Consider the following 6,000-nt stretch of genomic DNA (forward strand, 5'->3'; position numbering starts at 1 on the left):
GACAGGCAATGAGAGGCAGAAACATTATAAGACTTGCACGGACAGTGGCAAAGGGTTTGACCAGACATGCGTCCCTTGCTCGCTGCGCCCCTTGATTCAAGCTAGCCTGGCTGATGAGGGATGTTACCCCGAAACCCTCCTGGATGCTTGTTCCCGGTCCTGGGAAGACCTGGCCTGGCAGTTCAGGCTGTACAGTTAGCATGAGGAGCAGGATCAAGGCTGATTTGCATACGGCTGGGTCTAAAGTGGGGTGGCATAGTGAGCAAAAGGACAATGGATTAAACCCAGATCTCTTGACTGAGGGCGAGTGGTTGAAAAGTTTCAGCATTCTGTCCATCATCTTGTTGCATCTGTAAAAATTCTTATAAGGCATGGAATATATATATATATATATATATATATATATATATATATATATATATATATATATATATATATATATATTATATATATATATATATATATATATATATATATATATATATATATATTATATATATATATATATATATATTGTGCTCCAATCCTTCCGTTACCAAAGAATTATCCACACTCCGGGGGTTGATTTTCCAAAGTTGCTTTATTACAGACAAGACAGACGCACCCGCGTTTCGGCACACAGCCTTTCTCGATGTCAGTAGCCACTAGACATCGGCATGTTTTTAAACAATATCCTCACATTAAAGGAAGGACTACTGGCTTGCTGAAATTTACCAGCGCCATCTTAGAGTGGTATGTTATTCAAAAGATGTAATCAACTCTATGCATGTTACGATTCGAACATGCATTATAACCACTCATTTGTCCAGGTAAACTCGAACTGTGAAATGTACATAATTTACCATCATTCCACACATACAATTTTCGGTATTTACATCGAATTAGATTACTTGGTTTACAAACACAATTGAGCCGTGTATCGGCCATTATCCTCCCTTAGATGTTATTCAGGTCTGTTTTACAAAATAAATCAACCATTAACATTTCCTTCTTCTATATGGATTTTTGTGCAACTTTATCCTTGATCAAATTTTCAATTTCATTATTAGTTCATCATATCAAATTCATGTTTTGCGGTAACGGGCCCTCCAAGGATCATCCTATAACTTCAAATCAGATTTCAAAGTCACAAATTAATCAAAAATCCAAAAGTACAAAAACATAATTCCTCCAAAATAACCCTGAAAAAACTCATCCATATTTACATATATACACATAAATATACATATGTACACAGATAAAGGTATCATGAATACATCCTTTGCAATTTCCATCAACGTTGTTACCAATCATTTATGTATCGATATGGACCATAAGGTCTTCGCCACAGTTCATACCCCAAGGTGTTTTGTGTGGAGGTCAATAATATATATCTCGATTCCAGCCTTCGAAGTTTCTTAAGTCTATCCCCTCCTCTGATATTATCAGGGACTGCATCTAGTCCATAACAAATTAACTGGTTCCGATCACTTTGATGTCTTTCTGCAAAGTGTCTTGCGACCGGATATGCCTGGTCTACCTTGTCTATTGCCCTCATGTGCTCTAATATACGGATTTTAAATGGATGCACCGTAGTGCCTGTATACCGCAGCCCGCAAGGGCAAACAAGACAGTACACTACATCCCTTATTTTAAAGAAAGGTGATTCTTCTGTTATTAATTCCTGTTTACTTAAACGTATGCAACCTTATGCCTCCTGGAACCTTCCTCATGGCTTACGGCGCTTTTGGTTTCTCTTGAGGCAGGATCTCCTCCCTTTGAACAAATTATTAGCTAGATGGTATGGTTCCTCCAAAAAGTGTAACTTGTGTAATAATTTGACCCAGGATACTGTCCACGTTCTATTCGTATGCCCTGCCTTAATGGCTCACCGCTGAAAGTGGGTGAGACCAATTTGTTTAAAATTAAGTATTTTGTCTGCCAACTCTTTAGTAGAAGCTATTCATAACCCCCCCAATGAAATGTTTTGCTATAGAATTTTTAACTTTTTTTAATGTTTCTTAGATTTGTATTAATGGACATGAATCCTTCATTTAATTTCTGATTTAATAGGGTGTATTTTATGGATTTTATGTATCAGTATTTGGTGCTCTTTATGTCATGTTTTATGTGGATCCAATTGAGTTCCATATCATATATCAATAAAAAAATAGAAAAAATAAATAAAAATACACCACATACGGTGTACTGCAAGTGATGAACTTTCTGATTTTCTTGATCATACCAGTGTCTTGAATAGTATATGTAAGCGCTCGTTTGCTGTTACAACACGCTTTACATTTATGACAGGGAAAAAAACCTTTCATACTTCTCAAGGTGTTTGCTTTAGGAGGTGTTTTTTCAAAGTGGCTTCGTACCAATTGATCTCGGATGGATCTAGCCTTTTTAAATGTGACCAATGGATAATTGGGGACATCTTCACCCAACAATTTGCACTCTTAGGTCTAAGTAGTCCACAGAAGTTGGACTAATTGTCCTCGAAAAGTGCAAGTTGTGATCATTTTCATTCAGGTTGGCGATGTAGTGACGTGCAGTCTCTTCTGTTCCTTGCCAGATGATGAATAAATCATCGATATATCAATGCCATTTTATCACTGAGCCACTCGATATGTCGTCCCTGTAGGTTCTGGGCACCCGCTCCTCCCACCAGCCAACGAACAAGTTCGCATAGCTGGGAGCGAAGCAGGTGCCCATCGCCGTACCAGACACCTGTCTATAATATTCATCTTCAAAAAGGAAAATGTTATTATTTAAGCAAAAATGCAGAAACTCAATCAGCATGCAATTGTGTTGCGCATATCTTAACTGTCTTTTTCTCAAATACACAGTTACTGCGTCAATTCCTTTTGAGTGTTCAATACAGGTGTACAGGCTCGTTATATCAAGTACAACAAGTAGGTAGTCAGATTGCCATTGTACATTTTGGATTTTAGTCAAGAAGTCCTTGGTGTCTTTCACACATATATATATATATATATATATATATATATATATATATATATATATATATATATATATATATATATATATATATATATTAGAAGGGGTTCCCCACACAGTAAAGTCCCAGGAAACAGAGAAGACTCGCACTCCAGGGTCCGTGTTAAAATAAAAACGTTTATTGGCGACGCGTTTCGACCAGGCGGTCTTCTTCGTTATATATCACAAATAAACGTAGAAGTCTAATGAAAATCCTGTTGGGATTTCTTACAGGCTATCCTAACGTCTCATTAAGTACAGAAAGGAAGTGAATGACAAATTAGACTAACAAACCAAATCACCAAAATATGGGCCACCTGTGAATGTCAATCGACCTCATTAAGGATTCCCATCAATGACTTGTATAGATCAATATTCTCATCTGGTAATCCTGCCAGGGTATTGTGTCTCTTCATCATTGAGACATCCAGCATACTCCCATGGTCGGCTTGGGGTAACGACCCACAATCACTGTACCATATGATGTTGCTCTGATGGGAGAGTGCAGTGCAAGAAAATTATTATAAGTGGTGATTTAAAAAAGGGATAGGGAACTTATCAAATAATTTTTTATTAAACATAAGCCCCTTCCTGTTTAAAAACAAGAACAGTGCAAAACATTGATCGCAGTTTAAACAAATAGCTGCGAGAGGGCCAACATGTTTCAGCCTATCATGGAAAGGGACCAAAGGCTTTCATCAGGGCCTCTGTTCTACGTGCGTGCTACTGCTTGGTAGTGACTAAATGTGTGAAAAAATAATTAGAAATGTGAAAAACATACAAGTGAATCATTAACAGTAATGGATATAATTCTCCTTCATCTGTCTGAATTCCTCCTTGGCACCTGGTGTAATAACATCTGTTGAGAACAAACACAAGAGTGGACCTAAATAAGCTAACAAGGTCTGTTTGATGCTGTAATCATTACGATATACTTGAATATTAAATACTCACCCAGTGGGCCCGGGGAAAGGACCTCACCTCTTCCTGGACCTGGCTCAGGATGTGTGAGACCCCGCTCTGCAAGTACAAAACAACCCCGCACTTTAACATGGGCAGAGAGAGCTTACTCTAACCTGCTCTGTCCTATAGTTGTGCCCAGGGTTCAATACTGATTTGCACGCAGAGTAAACCTGCTTATATTAACCTATCCCAAATGGAGAACTTCGCCACACAGCCACACCCAAAACTGCTGCTTGCAACAATGAAGTACATTTAGTCTATCACTTTTTGTGTGGTATGAGCATAGACTATCTAAGTAAATACGTTCCCACAGTATACAGTGTACTACATACTACATATCTTACTTTCCTAACTTGTTGTAAAAAGGGGGAACAGAGAAAGCAAGTGAAAAAAGTGAAATGTAGCACTGTAGGACTCTGTGCCTACCTGTCCATCGTTGTCTCGGTCTGTGACTGAGTCAGGGGGAGGCGCAGGGCTGTTGTTAGAGCTGCAATATCACTGGTTGTGTCATATCTGTGATAGCCAATCAGTAAACGGAAAGATCGAGACTGCAACTTCCCGATAACAAAAAGAGGCATACTTCCCAATCTCAAGGTAATGCCCCAAATAGTGGTTATGTAATCGTATGTAAACTTAGTCAGAACGCCAACCTTGGTCAGAAATGCAGCCATTCAGCACGTCTTTACCGAGGCATACTCTGGCTCGCGTAATCTCGCGTGACAGTTGATCGAACTACAAAGTGACGTCACTAGCGCAATATGTGTAGTTCTTAGAACACTAAACGTAGATCGTAGTCGATTAAAAACAAAGGGCAGCTGCACTGACAAATTACATGGCTCGTGCAGTCTCACGAGTCAAAGTGAAGCGACATACTTAAGCCCAGATCTTATCAGCCGCATTTGTCTATGCTAAGACCTTGTATGCCTCGCGTAGTCTCGCGAGACTAAGTACTAAACTATAGAGTGATGTCATACACCCCGTGTCTGTAGTTTAAGTAACCATACACACTACGGGAGGTCTCAATGCAAAGTCTTGCCACACGCTCATTAGTGTTTCATGTGCAGATCCAAGACCGACAGAATACCTCACATTATTAAATTGGGGTACAACCAAATAGGGTAATAGATAGATCACCACTTGAGTAGTGTAATCCTGACTGAAAGAACATGAATAGCTGGTCCAATGGTGATGTAATCATAATAAATTAAACCAAGGGATATCATCATTTAAACCTTGCCCGTCTGTGCACAATTTGAAAACCCATTTTTGTTCTTTTAAAAACAAAAATTTGGATATGTCACTAATGTGTGAGGGGATGAATGGTTTTTCAAGAACAATCCACTTGAAATCGATTTCACTGTGGTTGTGTTGTATGAAATGTTTTGTCAGTTTAGAAACATCTTTTGTGCACCGAAAAGTACTTTTATGTTCCTGCATCCTCACTCGCACCTTCCTGGTTGTCATGCCGATATAACGTTCATTGCATGGGCATGTTAATAGGTATATCAAGTTACTACTATTGCAGTTGGTAAAATGCCTCAGCTCCCAAGGGTGATTAGTGCCTATGTCTATGCTCGTTGCTTTGAAAGTTTGAGGACAAACCGAGCATGCCCCACATTGATGATGACCCGTTACCGGGGGTAGGTCCCATAGGGTGCCCACCTCTCTTTTAGGTGTCTCCTTCGGGCGAGTATGTATTAAACGATCCCTTAGGTTGCTGGAACGTTTAAAGGCAAATAGCGGAAACTCTATCTTGTCGTTGCTGCTGTTAAGTATGCGCCAGTGCCGCCTGATGATTTTCTGGATGCAGTTAGATTTGGTGTTGTAAGTACTAACCAGTGTAAGGCGATCCAAAGGGGCTTTCTCATCCCCTGGCTCAAGCAGTGCTGCTCGATGGTTATTAGCAGCACGTTTCCAGAAGCGCTGAATCAGTCTCCTTGGATAATGTCTATTGGTTAGCTGTTTAGACAAGTCCTCTGCGTGATGTTCAAAAGTTTATGGGGTGGAACAATTCCGTCAGGCTCGAAGGAACTGCCCAAAAGGCAGGTTGTCACGCAG

General features: G+C 39.6%; 1 pseudogene; it reads right to left on the reverse strand.

Annotated features, from left to right (window-relative positions):
• The window catches only part of LOC147702677 (uncharacterized), a 40,370-nt pseudogene extending 35,850 nt beyond the window's left edge, over positions 1-4,520 (reverse strand).
• Positions 4,521-6,000: the final 1,480 nt, after the last annotated feature.

This window comes from Lissotriton vulgaris, chromosome 7 (assembly GCF_964263255.1).
Source record: "Lissotriton vulgaris chromosome 7, aLisVul1.2, whole genome shotgun sequence".
Lineage (NCBI taxonomy): Eukaryota > Metazoa > Chordata > Amphibia > Caudata > Salamandridae > Lissotriton > Lissotriton vulgaris.